Source organism: Misgurnus anguillicaudatus, chromosome 9 (assembly GCF_027580225.2).
Source record: "Misgurnus anguillicaudatus chromosome 9, ASM2758022v2, whole genome shotgun sequence".
Classification (NCBI taxonomy): Eukaryota; Metazoa; Chordata; class Actinopteri; order Cypriniformes; family Cobitidae; genus Misgurnus; species Misgurnus anguillicaudatus.
In genome coordinates, this window is record NC_073345.2 from 28,988,474 (window position 1) to 29,009,704 (window position 21,231).

General features: G+C 36.3%; 1 protein-coding gene across 1 annotated transcript in view; it reads right to left on the minus strand.

Annotated features, from left to right (window-relative positions):
- ccbe1 (collagen and calcium binding EGF domains 1) overlaps positions 1–21,231 on the minus strand; it is an 80,323-nt gene that overhangs the window by 38,781 nt on the left and 20,311 nt on the right. The gene's annotated exons all lie outside the window — the stretch shown is intronic.

Sequence of the window (21,231 nt, forward strand, 5' to 3'; positions counted from 1 at the left end):
GTTCTTTGACATGGAAATATTTATAATTAAAAAAATCTAAAAAATAAAAAGCTTCAGTGCATGTTATACTATAAACATTTACAGTAAAGAAACATGTGCTATTTGGTGATCATTAGTAAATGTAGAGACAAAAATAAGGAATATAAATGTGTCCAAGAAAAATGTTCTCATCCTCCGCAACAATTTTCAATCATTGTTTAAGTCCTCAAGGAACAAACATTGAAAAAAAATTTGTTTGAAGGGACATAATTGACTGTGACACTTAAGATGGCTACCAGGTAAGCAGTTCTTATTTTTTCTTGAAATTTTGTTTGTAGTACCTAGACAACTTTTTTAGTTCTCATTACCGAAACATGAGTTTGTAAATGCATATATTTAATGTAATATCTGTTGCGGTAATGATAATTTAATTTTGATAATGATAATCTAAAAAATGTAAATAATTCTATAGGAAATATTTTTTAAATCCTCTAAAAATAATTGGCTTCAAGGGCTTTTAAAAAAATCTGCTGATGGACACCTTTTAAGTCTGGATTTTGTGAGAATCACCCTTATGTGTCTTGCTTTAGCAAAACCTGGAAGCGTTGCGAACATGGCGCCGCTGTGATGAGATTTCCTTAAAAAGACTTTGCTACAAAAACCTGTTGAAGCTTTTGTCTATGCATCTTAAGGAATGAACAAATGCAGTATATTTTATAATTTATCATTCTGAACAGGAATTGAGGCTTTGTTGAGGGAACATCCTTGCAATGTACCAGTTTCATTCAACAGGTTTGGTTTTTAGCACCCACAGAAATTGTCACTAAGGATCAGTTATATAGCGTATTTTCCGGACTACAAGTCACATTTTTTTCACCCCATATTTTGGCTGGTGCTGCGTCTTATTTTCAGGAGCGCCATGTAAGTTTGTATGAATTCATTTTGACATTTAAGACGCAAGAGAGACCATTACCGTCTTCAGCCGCGAGAGTCCGCTATATGCTGCTTCTGTATTTATGCAATTCAGTGGATTCAGTGATGTTGAATGACGAGTCCGTGAACTTGATGCTCGATGGCTTGTTCGGTTAATTTATCCTCTTCAGCCTTCCAGGTATGTTCTGTATGCTATTGTTTATCGTGTAAATAACTGATAATGTTATGATTACGTACAAACATCTATTCAGCCTGCTGTTCTGTGTGCTATTGTTTAGTTGAATAACTTGCCTAACGAGTTGAAATGTGTGTTCTTCGGCACGGATTTTGTGAAATAATTTTATAAATAAATGCCACGTATAGTCCACTACGACTTATACATGTTATTTCGTCTGACTGACCCAATTTTGATTGGTGCGACTTATACTGCATGCGGAAAATACGGTAGTTAAAAAAACATAACATTCTTTTAAAATAATTAGTCAATAATGGTAAACTTGGATAAACACTTGGATTACTAAAGACTTTGAATTAAACTAAATCTAGGCAATTTAATTTTGCATTAACTCAAATATGATGAATAGGAATGACATCATTTGTAAAAATTCTGTATGGTCTTCTATTTGCTTCTTTATTTGCATCTTGATCAGTGTAACATTTGAAATGTGCTAGATATATCATGACACAGATGTTTTGTGTAGTAAACTACAATGCTTGAATATTTTAATAAGAAATCAAACACTTGACCACTGCCTTATTTACTGTTTAACATCCTCTAGGATAAGATCATAAAGATAAGATCAAATTAAAGAGTAGTGAGGTATTGCTGCGTGGTTTGATTACTATGCTATGGTGTGCATATCTCAGTGGATGAATCCAGATGTGAACACAACCTCAGGAGGTTTAAAAGTGGATGAAATGGATTAGTTCAGGTTGAAGTACTCAGAAAGAACCAGATTTAACTAAATCCATGTTATATTAAAAAGAGAGATAAAAAGAGAAGTAAAAAGCAAGAGAAAGATTTAATACAAGTTTTTGTACTGGAAAATAATATTTGTTAATTCAACTTAAAAATATTAGTTAACTCAAAAAAATAATATTACTAATATTAGTTGAATTAGGTAACCAGGTAAATTATTTTAAGTTGAATCAACTTCTTTTACAGAGTTATGGATTTAATGTGATGCTGTCAAATACACTTTTTGGATATGCAAAATTATTATTGGAGACCATTTTTCGTATCTTATAGTCACAAAGGGCAACAGAAAGGTTTTGTGGCTGTTGAAGGTTTTACATAATATATATATCTTATACTACCATTAGATTTGTTGTTTTTGCAATTGTATAGTGATCATATATAATATTTTCTCAGTCTCCTTAATTTAATTTAATATAACTGTATCATAGTAATTTTATGTCAAACCTTCACTTTGAGCTCTGTTCAATTACAGTCCTTCAGAGTTTCAGCCAACAGCATGCTGTCCTCACACAACAGGTGCATTTACTCACAGGTGAAAAGGAAAAGTTGAGTTATTTTGGCAAGTCAAGTAGCCGTGAAACATGTTGGACAGGCAAAAACCGAACTGGGAATGTTTTGTTTAGTTCATGCCAGCTTAAATACATTAGTAGATGTCGCAACCGCTGCTAAACGAAAGATGCAAAGTATGGGAACTTCATGAATGAGTGGTGACATTCCAACACCATTAGCAAACACAAACAGGTGCAATTACAGCGACTCTCATTTTACCCAAACGCACACACACATAGTTCATTATTCTTTAAAGCACAAGCCGTTAAGACCAGTCAGATGTTATTAGCGGGTTCGGTAGCACCTGTGCTTTCCTAATGTTTTGTTTGTTTGATTTCCCAGGCTGATGGAGATCTGGTTACCAGGAGAAAATCAGGTCTGGATTAGTGTGACCTCAACCCCACATGCTGGGCTCTTGGATCTCTAATTACCTTATAAACAAACTGAGTGAAGGCTTGGAGTAAACACACACACAGACAATACAAAACAAAGAGGAAATGACACTATAGTCTGAAGGCAGTGAGAAATATACCATGAAAATCTAGTATAAAATGTCTTTTATCAGCAACACCTTCAAATTTATTTCGGTTAAAATTTAGGCATTAATGGATTAGTCCATTTTCTTAAAAGAAAAATCCAGATAATTTACTCACCACCATGTCATCCAAAATGTTGATGTCTTTCTTTGTTCAGTCAAGAAGAAATTATGTTTTTTGAGGAAAACATTGCAGGATTTTTCTCATTTTAATGGACTTTAATAGAGCCCAACACTTAATACTTAACTCAACACTTAACAGTTTTTTTCAACGGAGTTTCAAAGGACTATAAACAATCCCAAACGAGGCATAAGGGTCTTATCTAGCGAAACGATTGTCATTTTTGACAAGAAAAATAAAAAATATGTACTTTTAAACCACAACTTTTCGTCTAGGTCCGGTCCAGCGCGACGTAACGTAAATGCGTAGTGACGTAGGGAGGTCACGTGTAACATATAAAACTCACATTTGCGGACCATTTTAAACAATAAACTGACACAAAGACATTAATTAGTATCAGTTGACATACAACCATGTAGGAACGGTCCTCTTTCAAGATGCTTGTAAACACTGGGGCGGAGTTTCGCGTTCGTCCTCTGTGACCTCTTGACGTCATGACGTATTGCATGGGGTCAGCTGGCGCATCACGACCGGATCTACATGATGAGAAGTTGTCCTTTAAAAGTCTATATTTGTTATTTTTATTGTCAAAAGTGACAATCGTTTTGCTAGATAAGACCCTTATGCCTCGTTTGGGATTGTTTATAGTCATTTGAAACTCCTTTGAAAAAACTGTTAAGTGTTAAGTATTAAATGTTGGGCTCTATTAAAGTCCATTAAAATGAGAAATGTTTTCCTCAAAAATAATGATTTCTTCTCGACTGAACAAAGAAAGACATCAACATTTTGGATGACATGGTGGTGAGTAAATTATCTGGATCTTTCTTTTAAGAAAATGGACTAATCCTTTAAGCAGACGCTTTAATCCAAAGCGACTAACAAAATGAATGGAGCAATTCATTCATGCTTGGTTATAATATGTGAGGTGTTATACAAAGTTTAAAAGTTTCAAAATCTTTTGAAGACAATACCTATTTTTTTTTAGAGTGAGCAACATGTTCCTATTAAGTTTTCCTGAATCGTTGACCTTTTTTTAATATACTGAGGGATTGTACTGGACAGAGTTTCTTAAGATTGTTTTACCAGTAACAGTGAAATTAAATAAACAGGAGAGTGATTTGTGATAAAATCTAGATTAATTCAAATTATTGTTGTATTGTGCTGGAACACATAAGCCTAAAGCTGCGTGCGCACCCTGCTCCCGAAAGTCACTTCTCATTAGGGCTGTGCAAAAATATTGATACAGCTAACTATCGTGATCAATTTTTCCACGATAGTGTATCGATATGCCCAAACTTTTTCCTACCAAGGGCCAAAAATGACTGAGAGCCGTGGGCCAAATGTAAATGTTGCTGTGTTATATTAAAATGAAAGTTGCCCTAATTCTCCTAATTTATAATTTTCTAATATTTAAAAAATGTTTCAGTGTTTCCCACAGAATTTTTAAAGACTGGCGGTGATGACATCACACGCCGATTAGCATATATGTGATGTCATCGCGTCGTGTTTTACACTTTGATCTGTCACATTATATTGCATTTTAACACAACTGAATGCTATTTTTACATATTATCTGTTCTGTTTTCTATAAAATAGTGACTAAAAAAACGATATCGTCTGACAAAATCACTATACTGTTGTCTTCTCATCAGTGTTGTTGTGTTATGAGCGTTTTTTGTTTTTGTTTTGTTTGGGCACCTCTGATGTAGAAGGTCCATGAACGGTCATACCGGAAGCTATTACAGTTATCGAGACTTTTTAAACTGCTTAATCTTCCACTTTTTTGTCTTGTCATGTTTGTTTTTTATATTTTTATACATTTTTAATTTTCATATCTGCGGCACAAAGGAAATGTATTCACCCATTATAACACAACTTTGGAAGGACTGAGAAACATTAAATTACATTACTTCATATAAATTTGATTATGAAAAAATAAATTATGCTATAAAGCAAACTTTTAATTTAAACTCGGCACAGCGTCTGGGAAAATCTTTTGAATAGGGAACACTGTCAAGCCAAGTACAGTACAGCACAAAATGTCATCAAAGAAACAATCACAGCTGTATATCACAAGCTAACAACTCATAACCAAAAAATTATTTCATAATTAACATCCAGATAACCGGCCCAATTTCCTGAGTCATTAACAGCTGTACATGCACTATTGTACGAATCTCACCCCGCTTTGCGGACAAAAACCTCTACAGCTGGAACCTGTAAATTACACAGCCATCCATTAGTGTATCAGGATATATAATGACTGTATAACTCAGCACATGCTTTGTAGTTGTTTGAAGTTTAAATATTACAAGTTTTTTGATCTTATTAATGAAAAACGCCCAGATCTCATTCTGTCGTGAATTGTTTGTCGTAAACGCCCTAGACTTGGGGCTATTCAGGGTGTATATTCAGGGAGGTCTAACTGTTTTGATGAAGCTTTGACGCAGAGGGCCACTTCACCTTTTTTGCTCAGATGCTTAAGGGAATCTTGATAATGTGACACAGATCAACAGCCTGACACAGTGAAATACTCACTGACCCACATTCCTCCACACCGGCCCCAGATGTGGGTCCTTGTTTTTCACATCTCCATCTCTCGTCTGTGTACTGTAACACCACCCATGGTTCTTTTATGAGGTTGGGGAGTTGGTGCGCTCCCGGTAACCAACCAGACTGGAGTCTTCTGGCTCTAAGCTTGATTTAATGTTTGTTTTGAAGCGCTCTGATATAGGTGTTTATTTACTGTTTGAATCAACCAATGCTATGCCTTTTAACACATTTCATGTGTATTTTTACAGTCTGTGTTATTTTTTACAGTGTGTGTTAGCTTGTTAAAAAACCTCACACTGGCACTGACACCATATAATACTGTTAATGTATATTTACTAAGTAACTAAGTTAAATTCATATGACAGGGTGTTTGTTCAGACAGTCCAATTCAAAGTCAAAATCACATTGACTAAAAGAACTAAAGATGCTAAAAATTAGAGGGTCGAAGAATTAAAGCCACATGTTTTTTAAGAGGCCCAACACACAAACATTGACTCAGTAGTGTGACTTTGGGGCAGTATAGAGTCTTTGATGTCTGACAGCGGGTTTAAAACTCATCTTAGACATAACTTTATTTATAATACTTTATTTATTACTGTATTGTGGCAGAAAAAGTATGAAGCTTTCAAGTTTAAAAAAATTTAACATTTTTACTAATATTATTTTACAGTTATAACTAGGGCTTTAAAATGATTAACCCTTGTATTGTGTACGATTTTTGTGATGATTTTGATGGAGCGGATTAAATTAATTCCCTAAATATTACATAATAAAAAAAAAAAATAATAAGGTATGAATTAACAGGACTAGAGATGCACGATATATCGGCCGACATATCGTTATCGGCCAATAACTGCTTATTTTTAATATTATCGGTTATCGGTCTGATAGCAAAATTAGGCCGATAAATTAAAGCCGATAAATGATGAATTATTTTGGTTTGTTGAACCACTTCACTTGCTCATTGCTGGCCATGTGAAGTTTTGATTGGTGCTTTCTGTGACATAGCACGAAGATGACACGTGTTGCGGGCTTAAGAAGAGTATGATAGTCTAGCGCAAAGACAAGATGTCCGCGGTCTGGGAGTTTTCCATTGTGAAAATAATATGAATATTTATCGGCCTATAGATATCGGTTATCGGCCCCCAAATATAAAGAGTTATCGTTATCGGCCAAAATTTCCATATCGGTGCATCCCTAAACAGGACCATTTTATTATCAGTATTTGTCACACATTACAAACACTTAATATTAAAAAGCTTAATTTTTTAAAATGCATTTTACCACAATTTTTAACATGTTTGTTAAAAAAAATTATTAAACATGGTTTCTTTATCTTTTTTAATATACATATGTTTAAAACTTCCCAAATAAACAATTTAATATTGCTGTAAAATTAAATTAAGTTTTTCTTTTTCTAAACAGCTCATCTTTTGTACTTGAGGCGCATTGAACAAATTCAAGAAATCATTGTTGATATGATGTAGGTACGCAACTATATCTGCTGTCACGGCTGTCAGTTTGGTTCCCCTTGACGCAACTTCGGATTTCCTCAGGCGATGTGCGAAGTAAATAGATTCTTGAAATTGTAATAGACATTTAGTTTAATTGCGTAACTACAAGTGAACGAAATTTCAATTAATTTGAACCACGCGCACGGGAGTTTTACCACCCGCAAAATGAAAACAATAGGACAAAATAAAGTGATGACTTTCGAGTTTCAAATGGTGAAGTTACAAATTTTTAACCTCTTTCTATCTGAACAACTCATTTTAGCATTTAACCATGTTGAAAATTTTACACACATACCTAAATGATGTGCACTGCACACATTAAGCATGTGCTTTCTGTCTTCTTGCATTTTACACAATGGTGCTTGTCTTGGTGTTATATTTTGTGGGACACAACTGGCATCCCCTGTATTTAACTCTGGATTTTCTGTGGGTCTGAATTAATCTGCTTTACATAGTATTTCATATACATTGAAAATAAAAATTATAGCTCAGTTTTACTTTTCTGTGTCTGGGGAAGTCTTTATCAGAACTGAAAAACATGGGAGAAGCATTTTTACCCCATTCAGGATGGTAAAACACCAATATAGCAACAAACACTGAAGACATATATTTAATTTGGTTCTGTACAGTTGCTTTGGAACAAAAAAATGTGGATCAAATTGACTTGCTGGGATCAAAATCATTACAAAATTATTTGCGTACACTTCAAAACATATCAGTGTATCCTAATTTTGCATGCATTTTCATGACCATCAATGAAAAAGTGTCACAAAATATCAAGAATAAAATCAAATTAACTGTTTTTTTTTTCGACAGTTTATCTCTTTCCCCACAATTGACCATTAATTGGTCAATTAAGAGAAAACATCTGCATAAAAAAGTGTTCCTGATGAGGTTTTATGTCAATCTGAAATACCGCGATTATCCACTAGATGGCCACTTACCCAATTTATAAAATAATTGAAGCAAAAAAAATTATTTACTAATTTTAAAATCTGTAATTGTTTTGATAATCGTTCTGAATCTGATCTCTAACAAAATTCCTTCACAAAAATGCAATTATTTCAGCTTTTGGCAAAAAAAAATATTTTTGAAAAAAAAAAAAAAAACTTATATTTAAGAGTTTATAAGCAGAGAAAAAAATATAGATAGGATGAAACTTTTTTCCATTTTGTTTGTTTGTTTGAAAGCAGAGGGTCTGTTCTTTCTTTTGATATATTTGTATGTTTATATATATATATTTAGAAGAAAATTTTTCTGTAAAGCATTTTGTGAAACTTTTGTGAAAATCACAAAAAAATGCCAGCAGGCAACTTAAAAAAAAGGCTGGCGGGGAATGAGTTAAAATCAAAACGAGTCAGATTGACCCGGAACATCTTCTGAGACATTAAACACTCTACTGAAAAATCCCTACTAATGGGAATGACTTTTGCAAAAAGGCAATACATGTAAACTGGAAATCACCGGATCCCTCATGTTTCGAAGTCTGGAAGAGTGAACTGTTCCATGTTATACAATTGGAAAGGATACGTTCCCTGGACCATAAATCCCAATGCAATTCCCAAAAGTATGGCAACCCTTTGTGGATCTCCTCAAACCAGAACAATGATCTATTATTATTCATTCTGATTGTACTATTTTTCTTTGAAATGTAATTTATCTCCTTCCATCTTCACCATTTCTTTTTTTTTATGTTATTTTATGTTACTTATTTATTTTTCGTTATATGTTCTTGTATGTATACTGTAAAATGCAAAATCCAAAAAAAATAAAATAAAATAAAAATTGACCCGGAACATAATACAAGGGTTAATCACGATTAATTGCAAAATACAAAATAAAAGTTTGTGTACTGTACATCTATTTTGCGCATTAGCATATATATTTCTATAATACAATGCAATGCAATATAATATTAGTACATGGAAAAGGAAGTCAAGGCTTTAAAGGCAGTCTGAGAAAATTTTAATGCAAGACTGGCAAGATGAAAATATTTCAGAGATTTAAGAAATACAATCTGTGTTGAGTTATTTCTTTGTGTCTTTGGCAATCTTTCTCTCTCTCTCTCTCTCTCTCTCTCCCAAATTGTTGGTATAGTAGTATCATCCATTATAATACTTGACTGGGTCCATTTACTGTTATTAAATAACAGTAGTTGGTTTGGTCTTTCCTGAGTTCATGATAGGTTCATGAATAAAGCAGCCAAAAAAACAGGAAGCCAGTAAACACATGCTATCATGCGAAAAAGATCTGGAAAGTCTACAGCGTTGCATAAACATACACACCGAATCAAAATATGAAAATCAAAATATTAAACAAGCGCTACTATTCCACCAAAGTCTATTTATAACGTCATACCTTGCGCAAAAAAGTTATTTTCTTGAAGTCTTATGTTAAACCCCTGGGCATATTATATTCTAATAATTAGGAATCCCCTAATTTTATTATTATTTTTTTTATTTTAAGCGAGAAGAGTTTGATATCCATCACAGTTCCTCTGTGGTTTTCGATGTCTTTGTAACATCAACATAAGGGTAAGAATAGAATCTTAAGTCCCCCATATGTTATAATAGAAGCGGTCATGTTTGGACGATCTGCTCGATAACTCACTTTATGTAATCTACAGCAAAACCGCTGCGAGTTAACTGTCAAAACATTAACTTCTAAGTATAAACTGATCGTCACCACAGAGGTTAGCGATGTCCCTTCCATGTTACGCCGGCTTTAACTCGACCGAGCTGTGAGAATGAAAGTCAGTGCCAGAAAAAGTTCAAGAGATTGTTCCAGAAAGGAGGATTTTCATCGGAAAGTACTAGTGTTTAGTCTCCAAAACACAAAACCTTCTGGGAATACTGTTACAGGAAGGCATAAATTACAAAGCACAGTTACCTCTAAAAAAATGCTTGGATACCTTTTTGTTCTCTTTCTTTTATGTCTATTACTCATGTCTTCTTCCTATCCCTACTAAAAATATCTGTCACACTGCAGGATGCTTTACAGACCGGCATAAGCACCTTTTATCATAAATTGTACGTAATCTTTTGAAGGAACTACACATGCAAGGTATAATTCATCTTGTCTTGTTTTTCGTGGTTCTGGACCAGAATGTTTTCCTTTAACGCTTGCGTCTTTGATTTTGCTCCGTCTATGTAGTCCAGTTCCAGTCTGCACGGTTGCCTTGGGATTCTAATATAAACCCAACAATTGAAATGACTGAATTGACTTTGGCGTTTATGATATAATTGCACTAGGTACAGACGACAAGGCGATTTGTCTTGAAAAAGGATATTACTCTGAAGACCCGTTGTGCACAGGTTGATGTGCGTAACAGGCTCTCATCGGGTAGGTTTTGCTCTTCTGTAACAAAATCATTCTGGACCAAATCTTGGGCTTCTGAATTTTCTGCCCATGCGAGTGTTGTGTGTTTAATCTCCATGGTGCACTTACAGAGGTCAAGCAAACCGAAAAAACCTTCAGTCGTAAAAATAAAGCTGCTAAAAAGGGTTTCTCGCAGCTGTGCCAAAGAAGACTTTTGGTTTTTGGTTTTACGAAGAACCTTTCAGTCAACGTTTCCTAAAAAAACATTTCTTTTGTACACTACTGTAGTCTAAAGCACAGGTTTTCAAACCTTTGTCAGGGACCCCCAAATATAATGATCCTTAAGTGAGGGACCCCTTTCCTAGTATATTTGTGACTATTTCTATGATCGTAGCTACTAAACGATGTCCTCCGTCATACAGTGAGAGATTCAAAGATTGGCATTCTCAAAGACATCCTGTGATTATCTGGCAACCTACGCCTACTGAGTAGCCAAAGAGAATGCAACATGAAATTATATATAAATACAAGCATTATATGTTTTACTGCATGAACACCATTGTGAAGACACTGCTGAACTTAACATTGCAATAGTCATGATGAATATTCAGTATTACTGTACATATAGGCAAGGCTTACATTTATGTAAACTACATGAAAGCTCCCTGTGCAAAAGTGGCATCTGAGGTTTGCCTCCTTTTCCCAACCATGTTCAGGTTCATATTGCTCACCTTTTTTCTTTTTATCGCACATAAAAAGCACAATGGCGCGATTCACCTTGCTGTTTTTGTTTACAGTAGTTTAAAATATTGCTAATCACCTTTAAAGCCTTAAATGGCCTAGCACCTTCGTATCTTAGAGAATGACTATCAGAATATAATCCATCACGTACACTGCGCTCGCAAAATTCCAGTTACTTACTTTTGATACTTAAGTATAATTAATTATCTAAAGGTGGTCGATCATTTTCCAATTAGCTCCTAAGCTCTGGAATGATTTGCCAAAAAAATGTTCGGAATCAGACACAGTCAATCAATTTAAGTCTAAACTAAAGACATTTGTATTAAACAAAGCATTCACGCAATTTGTCTAGTAAATATACTTATCCTGCAATAGTTAGCATGTCCGGAACAAAGCATTCACATAACTTATTTGGGTAATATACTTATGCCGCAATAGCTAGCCTATCTGGAACCGAGCATATTATAAACCACAATAATGTGTGACACTTGCATTACATGTGAATGGCCCCTACGCTAATAGGATTTTGTTTCTCTCTCCCTGTCTCATCCTCATACAATGGGACTAACAGACCCAGTTCCGGCTGCCGTGGAGGTCATCACGCCACTGATTTACTGGCCTTCCTTCAACGTGATGCCCAGACGATATCAGACCAATGACCACCAGCTGCCCCAGTCTAATCTACTTATTCTCTCTCAAGGGTTTTCCCCTCCTAGGACTTTTCCCGCAGGGTTTTTCTCCTAGGGTTTTTTCAACCCCTGTAGAGTCTAGTACAGTTAAACTTAACCCATGTATTCTGCTGCTTATGTTTGATCTTTTCTGTGTCTCCTGCATCTATTAATGTAAAGCTGCTTTGAAACAATTAAACAATTGTGAAAAGCGCTATATAAATAAAATTAAATTGAACAACTAGCGCATAAACGTACTAACTTTTGTCATCGCCTATGAACAGGTGTCATCATCGTACAGTCTACATACATGTCATTCCTTTTACCTTTATTAGATCTGCCATATGTCAAAGTGTTAACTGTCGCACAGTCTGTCTGTAGCAGGCTTAAGGGTACAGTATGGGTTTTTTAGAGGCAACTAAATTTCCAAATTCAAAGAGAAGCTACGGTAGTTGCTACTCTGTAGAACTGTTTGTCCATTTAGGGCTACTGTAGAAACATGACGACGACTTCCATGTAAGGAGACCCGCTGTGTATGTAGATAAAAACAGCTCATTCTAAGGTAATAAAAACAATACAGCTCATAGTGTAAGGTCTTCATAAATATAGTTATATATTAGGGGTGGAACAATACATGTATTCGTTTCGAACCGAATCGGTACGGGGGTCACGGTTCGGTGCATGCATTTAAACGGAGAATACACGGTATGAAAATAAAAAAAAACTTGCGTGCAAAATAATTAATGTAATGCGGAACTACTGTTAGATCCGCGGGTTCTTTATGGACAGCTAATCTGTTGCCCCGCTTTAGCTCTGAAGCTCTGATTGGCGCCGATGCAGCCGAGCTCCGCCTATGTATGCGCTCTATCAGAGACCGTCTACATTCTGGCACTCTGCAGTTTTTTGTCAGGTAAGGTTCACGGTCCAGTGAGTGAAATAGCAGCGACAGCGAGTATGGCAAATGGTGGTGAGGATCCGCCGGCCCCTTTAAGATCGCAAGTTTGGCAAAACTTCAGTTTTCCAGTCAGTTACAATAGTACAAGCGAGAGAGTGGTGGAAAAGACGAAGATTTTGCATCAGCGTTGTTCAGCAGTTGTTAGGTATGTGAGTGGAAATACATCTAATCAGGGCTCAAGTCTCACGCATTCACCTTGACAAACACGCATTTCAGTCAGTTCAAATGCCACACTTTGTATTTCTCACGCTGAGAAGTAGGAGATAAATTGTCCTGCTATATACACCATGCATAGGCAGTGCAGTTCTGTCGAGTTCAGCTGCTTTCAGTTTTTTAAGTGTGCTAAACTTTACGCAGCGCCATCAGCGTCAGAGTACCGCGAGAAATCTTGCGGAGGAGGCTGATTTCAAATCGCTCTCGCGTTACTCTGACGTCATCCACTTGTCGTTTCTTGCAGCGCCTCGTGAAGTCGTACACACCTATTAATTCATCCTACAAGCCTATTTTTTGTTCTTTAGTACATTAATATGAAATAAGGCCAAAAATGTAATTTAAAAATGTATTTAGGTAACACTTGTAATACATTTGAACCCCTATTTGTATGAAAGATGAGTACAAGATTACTTAAAGTGGTATATATTTTTGAAATACGAGATAGTATGTTAAATGCATTTCAGTTCATATTCATGACATCTCAAAATAACACTGATAAGGACACCTATGTTTTTAAGATTAGCTTAAAAAAATGCCTTCTTCATTTTTGTTTTGCTTTTTTCCTCCATTGTACCGAAAGTGAATCGAACCGTGAAGCCTGAACCGAGGTACGAACCGAACCGGGACTTGTGTGTACCGTTCCACCCCTATTATATATATTTTTTTTACATAATTAATATACATAATTTTCATGGAAGCCATTTTGTGAAACTTTTGTGGAAATCACAAAAAATGCTGGAGGGTGGGGGAATGAGTTAAACTAGCATAAATGGTTAATTTGAATTCAAAATGCATATCTTCTCAAGTGAAATGCTGTCAGGGGCACAACACATTAAATCAGTTGACAGCCAATCAAAAATGACAGCACATCTTCAAACTGCATTCTACATTTGATTGTCCACATCTTCAAAAGATAAGCATTCATCGTCATCAAACGCTCTGTCAGAACTTTCTCTCGTGTATAACCAGCGTGCAGATACACATCACGGCCACTGATCTCAAAAACATCATGATTTTCACACAGTTCTACCATGACATCGAAAACAGCCTCTATAAAATAGGTAGATAATCACGTTTTGGCCCCGAATTACTTTCTGGCCAACCAACCACCGCAGAACATTTATGTCATTATGCTGTGAGGTCTTGTTTTTCGACGAGTTCAATTACAACCTGAGACGCACATGTGAAAAGATCTCCATTTTGTTTTTTCACATGCTCGCTGGCATTAGAAATGTCTGATTTCTTTGTCCTGACCACAGTAAGGACCCCCCAAAGTCCATGTGGTTGTAGTTATATTCAGTTTAGATTCTCATTTTGGCCAGAAATCACACAGATACGATATGGAACGATGTCTATCTGTCACTTCACACTCAGCAACCAATTTCATTATCTGCACGATCTTAACAACACAATATCTTATTTGAACCTGCAAGTGAAAAGGTTAATTAAACAAAACAAAGAAAAGATTGTCGTTGCGTCTTATAAGATACAAACACGAAAGACGAGTCTGGAAACTGCAGCGTCTGGCTTCAATATATGACAGACGGAGGAAGTCAAGGTATCTTTAGACGCACGTTAAGCAGGGCTGGCACTGAATCCAACCTGCGTGATGTCTCTCACCCTGACAACCCCGGAAATTACACAGAACATGTCTGTCCATAAGTTGTTCAACAGAACCCACATCTACAGATGTCCCTTTCTGCGCCTTTATACTTTTAACTCGAACCATACTGCACCCCTGGCCCGGGGCCATATTCACTCTGGAGGAACGGTTTTCACTATTGGAGCCCTCAACAGGCAGCCCATTTTGGCAGTAATGGGCAAAATGTCAAGTGCACGGGCTGACCACTCAAAACTGCAACACCTTGTTTTGCCGAAGGACACGCAGCATGAATGATGGACCTAATGAATGAACAAAAACGCTGAAAATTTGATCTAATGGAAACTGGTCCCCAGGCGCTGACCTTGAGAAAGACCGAGAAGTTTACAAAAACACTAAATCAGATGAATCGGTTAAGGGGGAAAGCATACATTATATACATCAACGAGGTAATTTTAAAGATGGGCACAGTTAAAATATTCTCACATCCAATTTTTGGAGAGTCACAGGCTTGCGGGTATCAAATGTCCGGCTGGGACTGAGCTAGAAAACAGAACGAGACGAGTGTGATTTGCATGTCCAAAAGCGAGACCTGCACGTCTAGATGAGATCAGCTTTTGACGTGCAAGATTTATGCGTGACCTGGCATTTACTGCGAACTCAGTCTGACTGACAAAAATATTAAAATTCAGAAGCGTTCGAGATTACGATAGTGGTATGATGTCAGTCACGCCAAAATTCACTACAGCAAGCAAATTCTTTATTAACAATGAATATCCAGCTGTTAGTAATAGAAAATGATTAGTACTGTAATGCTTTACGGCCCAGAACGTAGTTTAAATCCTAAAGGGCTGATGAATTATCGGCTTTTTTCCTAATGGGAGAATAAATTAGGAGTTAACATGATGATGGATAGTGTGAAAGCAAGACGAAAACAGCAACAAAACATTTTGTGTCAGTAAAGTATGTGTTAAACCCCAAACAGATGAATGGTTAACCACGTAAAAGAAAAGAAACGCAGACTGTGGTTTTGGAAAACCATACACAATTTCCTGGTCGCACATAAACATCTTTTAAAATCCTTGTTTGACTTGATTAACTAGTAAATATATCAATCACACAGTAGTACACGTAAATGTTATTTTATAATTTTTTAGATTTGCAGTTAAAGCATTCAAGTTCACTAAAATGTGTGAGCGTTTGTAAGCCGCATTGCATCGAAGAGATAAAAATGATTTGGTAAACCAGCCGAATTTAAGTGATTTCCAAGCTTAAATTCCTTCGAAAGCAAAACAAAAAAGCCAAATCCACATAAATAAATGAATAAAAGCAATAAAAGTTTCTATCCAGCGCAATAAGTCACAGAATTATTGTACAGCTTCGGTTTTAGGGCTTAATGCTGCCTACTCAAGTATGTTAACCACATTTTCGAAGGGGGCACACTGGGGTCATGTTGATGCAAAACATATTCCCAGGATATTCCCGAAATCACTACTTATCATTAGGTCCACAGTAGTAATAGTGAAAATGAACGCGCACACACACACACACGCACACATGTTGACACAGTACAAAGCCCAAAACATCATCAACCTGTGTTCAGACCATCCTGCTTTAATTGAGACTGATGCAAACATCTGTTTCTCTTTACCCAACCAAATCCACAGAGTAGCTTTTATTCAAACTACTGGCACCTTTTCAACGTTGCACCCCTGAAACCATGGCAGGAGCAAACTAATATCATCACAAATACGTTTCGAAAAGGTATGGGTGACAACCGCAAAAAACAATGATTGTCATTGCAATACAGTTACTTATTTTTACGTGTGATTATTTTGTAAAGTCTTTATTTTGCACTGCACAATCAGTCATGAACTCTGTTTTGGAGCTCACGTGGGCCAAATAATTAAAATTTTCACAGACTTTAAAGCCTTTTTCAATCACAGATTATGGAAAATACATGGAAAATGTGTGAGGGATTTGTCTGGGGATCATTTGATTTTGGTTCATTTACGGCGCTGCCAGTGATTTTCCGCTAAATGCAGTGATGCCACAGTTACTTTGAAAAAGTAATCTGATTACTGATTACTCCTTTAAAAAGTAACTAAGTTACTTTACAGATTATTTGATTTTAAAAGTAACTAAGTTAGATTACAAGTTACTTTGTTAGTTACATTCCAGTAGCTGCCAACACCCCCACTGCCTCAACATTAAAAATGACAACCGGTTTTGCCAACACCCACGTTATTGGAAGTGCATTTTTAAAAGTAACGTCAACAATGTATCTCCTGACATTTTAAGTTGAACTGTTGTGTTTTAAAAAACTAAAATATAGGGATGCTCCGATCAATGCCGATCTCCACTAATAATACGTGGCCGATCACTATTCTGAATCGGACAGCCGATCTTATTACAGCTATTTCATGTACTACAGCTTTTGATCAGTAAGTCCTTATCGATCTAAAATCACTGTTAGTTTGAGTCGTTTATAATTCGTTTATAATTTATAATTGAAAAAGCAACACTCGCCAAACATAATTATTAAACATATTCTTTATTATCATGAAAATACCTGAAAAGGTTTGAAGAACAGCAATATAAATATATCCTTCAGCCATTTCATGGAGCTGCGTGTCATCACATCTGCGTGTGTATTGTTCTTCGTCTACAGCGCATTTTGAGTTTCTGCACGAGAGCGCCCCCTGGCTTTTGGATTTTGCACTGAAGTCCAGCTTTTGTTGTTTGGGTAGTGGATGAACTCCTGCTCACTGCTTCACACCACCGGGTGGGACTTGCTCTTAGTTTGACTGTCTGCGCCGTGCCGCGACTCCAAATGTTTTTTTTTTTTTTTGACGTAGTATTTTTGCTGCTGCATCTCTCTTCTCTCTCCATTGTACGTTGTTTACGTTTGTGTCGCTTACACGTGACCTGAATTGTCCTCGTGCTGAAAACATGACTTGTCGCACACCTGACTTCACTTCCCGAGACGCAAGAAGAAATATACAAGAAAATATATATTTTACTAAGGAAAATTTCAAAAATAGTAACGCACAGTGACTTGGATAAGTAACTTTAATCTGATTACTGGTTTGGAAATATTAACGCGTTAGATTACTCGTTACTAAAAAAAGTGGTAAAATTAGAGTAACGCGTTACTAAGTAACGCGTTACCGGCATCACTGGCTAAATGCATGTGCATTCACACAGATCCAGTAAAGATCCTGTAAAGACACGTGACGTGACATGTATTGTATTTGTAATTGTGTACTTGGTGGATTTTTTCCCACGCATCCTAAGTCCTAAGCATCCTTATTATCCGCAATTTCTCTCTCAAGAAACCACACACATGCATTTTTCTGATTTGATCATACCAGGGTTTCCTGCAGCATATTTCAGTTAAGGCGGCCCGCCTAAGCTTGGAAACCTTACCGCCTTAACTAGGTCGTCCAAAAAAGAAATAAATAAATTGCTGCACAAAAGGCTGTCAATTTTTTTTATTAGTTACGGCCAAAAGTCTTTATTAAAAAGTCAATTCTTCATTTTACGCAATATCCGATATCGTTCATGGTATTCTGTCATCTTTTCCCCATTTTTCCCTAAAACGCAATAAACGCCAGTCCTCCTTCTCTGTAGAATGCAATAAATCCGCTTAACCAATCACAGTGGACCATTCCACGCATTGTAAACAACAATGGCGGCACTTTGAATACACACAGAATCCTAGTTTTCTTCATCTACATTGTACTTCATGATCAACAAACAAACAAAAAACAAAATAATACTTTGATGGCATTGATAAACCTGTGGTGGTTTTCTGTGGCGGGGGAAAAACGTAAACCATCAAAATCGAATAATTTACGCGAGAGACAATTAGGCAAAGGAAAAACGCAGACTGTTGCTTGTTCTTACACGACAGCATCAAGCTTCTGTCATGCTAACACACTGACCCCAGGGGATCTTATGAAAAACTTTCCATTATTTTATGCGAAGCCAACGAAAATCGAGGACCAAAACATTTTACAGCTGATCGCTGTCAAAAAAGTTCAGCGACGACATTCCAGGGATGACAGCAGCAATGACAGTGTTTGTAAAATATGACAAAGGATGTGGTTTGATTAATGCCATTAATGTTTAATCAGTGCATACCACTAATCAAGTAAATGAATATAATATGACATTGATATATATATATATATATATATATATATATATATATATATATATATATATATATATATATATATATATATATATATATATATATATATAGATTCAACAGATTATAGCATTTTGAAAAAAAAGAACTTTCTTTATTGCATTTTGCTGAATTTTTTATCCTTTTTTATAAAAAAGTTTTATAATAAATCTTTGAAAATTAAATTGTGGATTTAAATTTTTAAAGGACAAGTTCGGTATTTTACACTTAAAGCCCTGTTTACAGATTGTTTGTGATGAAGTGGAGCGGTTTTGACTGAGGTTTGGACATGTGCGGCTGCCCCGAGAGGTTTTGGGTGTTTGTGTTTCGCCTCCCACCTTTACAATGGGTTTAATGGTGCACTGGAACAGTCCTTCCTGGGGTGCATTGAACTTTCGTTTGCGGGGACGTGAGGCTCACCGAGTGTTCAGGGGTGTTCACTGATGTGCTCACACAGAAATTGCTGCAAAATACGCATTCCAACAGGTTTTATCGTAGTTTTTGCCAACTCCATTGACTTGTATTAGATGTGCTGTGAGGTACGGTATTACTCCACGCCGGGAACGTTTTTTTGTATTCTTGCAATTGGCAATGGCGGATTAGCGCCACCACCTGGGCTGGAGTGTCTATTATTCAAGCTCTAAGCGGAAGAATGTACCGATGTGAGGCGATTGGAAAAAAAGGATATGTCGAAATTTCAGTCAAAACCGTTCCATTTCACCACAAACAATCCGAAAACAGGGCTTTAAGTGTAAAATACCGAACTTTTCCTTTAATGTTATTATAACCTAAATATGCTATGTGAAAGTTTGTAACGAAAAATAGTTGTTTTTCGTCTTGTCACTTTCTTGGTATAGAAAACACAATTTTACCCAAATTAGTCAAAATGGATTTATTGCGTTCTGGAACCAAACTCTTAAAATGTAAGTGCTTTCTCTTATAGCGCAATTGACCTATGGCTAAGCCCCACCCCCTCCACTTACTTAGACAAACAATCAACATTCGGTGATAGGCGTTATGGCAGCTGTCCCAGCAGTAGGAAATGTTTCACAAGGGGCAATTGATGATTTTTGGAGACAGAAAGACTAGATATCATCTTGAAGTCACAAAAAGGGCCTTAACTATGCATTGGAGGGTTATATTAATAATTTTATTGCTGAGAAGGTTGCAAAAATGTATAGGTCACTGTGTAAATGCAATAAACCGCATCTCGTTGCGTACGTTTCCAAGACAAGCCTTTTTACCATATTTACCAAGAGTACCTCTCCGTTAGTTTGGTGCTACAGTATTTACATGAATCAACAGAAGCAGTTTGATCGAAAGTGTTTTCGACTACCTCTGAATGTGGTCGAAAGTGGACGAGCTCAAAATGTTTTACACCTGTATTTAGCGTCGTCCACTTGTGATCTGATCAACGAAAATGCATCTTAATAACAGCCCCTATGTTGTTGCACCTTACCACAGCATGCCCCTCACGGCATCGTTCCTAACTTTTGTTCACACATGACGTGTTTTGGAAATGTTATGGCAATGTTACATGATCTCCTTTATGGGAACAATCCCAGAATAAATTCCAGGACGTGTTTTTTGTTCACCCAGAAGGCACTTTGGCAATTTTGTTGGCAATTTTCTGAAATCAGCGTGCTGTCTGAACGTGGTTTAATTAAATGTTTGACATGTGTTTTACTCCCAAAGTGATTTTCAGGCAAAAAGTCACAGGAATGTGCGCCACATTCACGATTAAGTTTCAGTCAAATGAATCAGTATTTTTTCCTCAGTTAACAGTATCCAGGCAGTTAGCCAGTGTTTCAAACAGGAAACAAATATTTGTTAAAAACAGGATGTTTTGGTTTAAACGTAAATGAACAAATGACAGTATTTTGTAAATGTGACTAGTTTATAAAAACACATGCCAATAATGACCGAGAAACAAATAGTCAAAGACTTTGTCTGTAATCTACAGAAGCTTGGTTTGTGCTAAGCAAGTTCATAGGGTTAGCAGTCCTCTGCCAAGCCAAACCTTGAGGCTAAAATTTAAAAGATAAACCACATAAATGTGGATTAAACTTTTCTATGCTTGGCATGTGTCTGAATGGTTTAAGCTACAGACATGCTCCGTCACATCCTTTCTGACCTATTTACAAAACACATGAATGTGAAGATGATTCTGTGCCTCGGCTAACAGGTCTGGACAGCTAAAGTTGGGTCTGGCACAATCATTGGTGATGCATGCAGTATAGGTTCAACTACACAATTATACTGTTAGGTTACACAACTGTGTTGAATTACTTTATCTTTAACTGCTCATCATGAACCTTGTTTACCTATGGCTGAGGTTTGGCTGATATAAAACACTGTCAATTTGCTTGCTAGTTTAT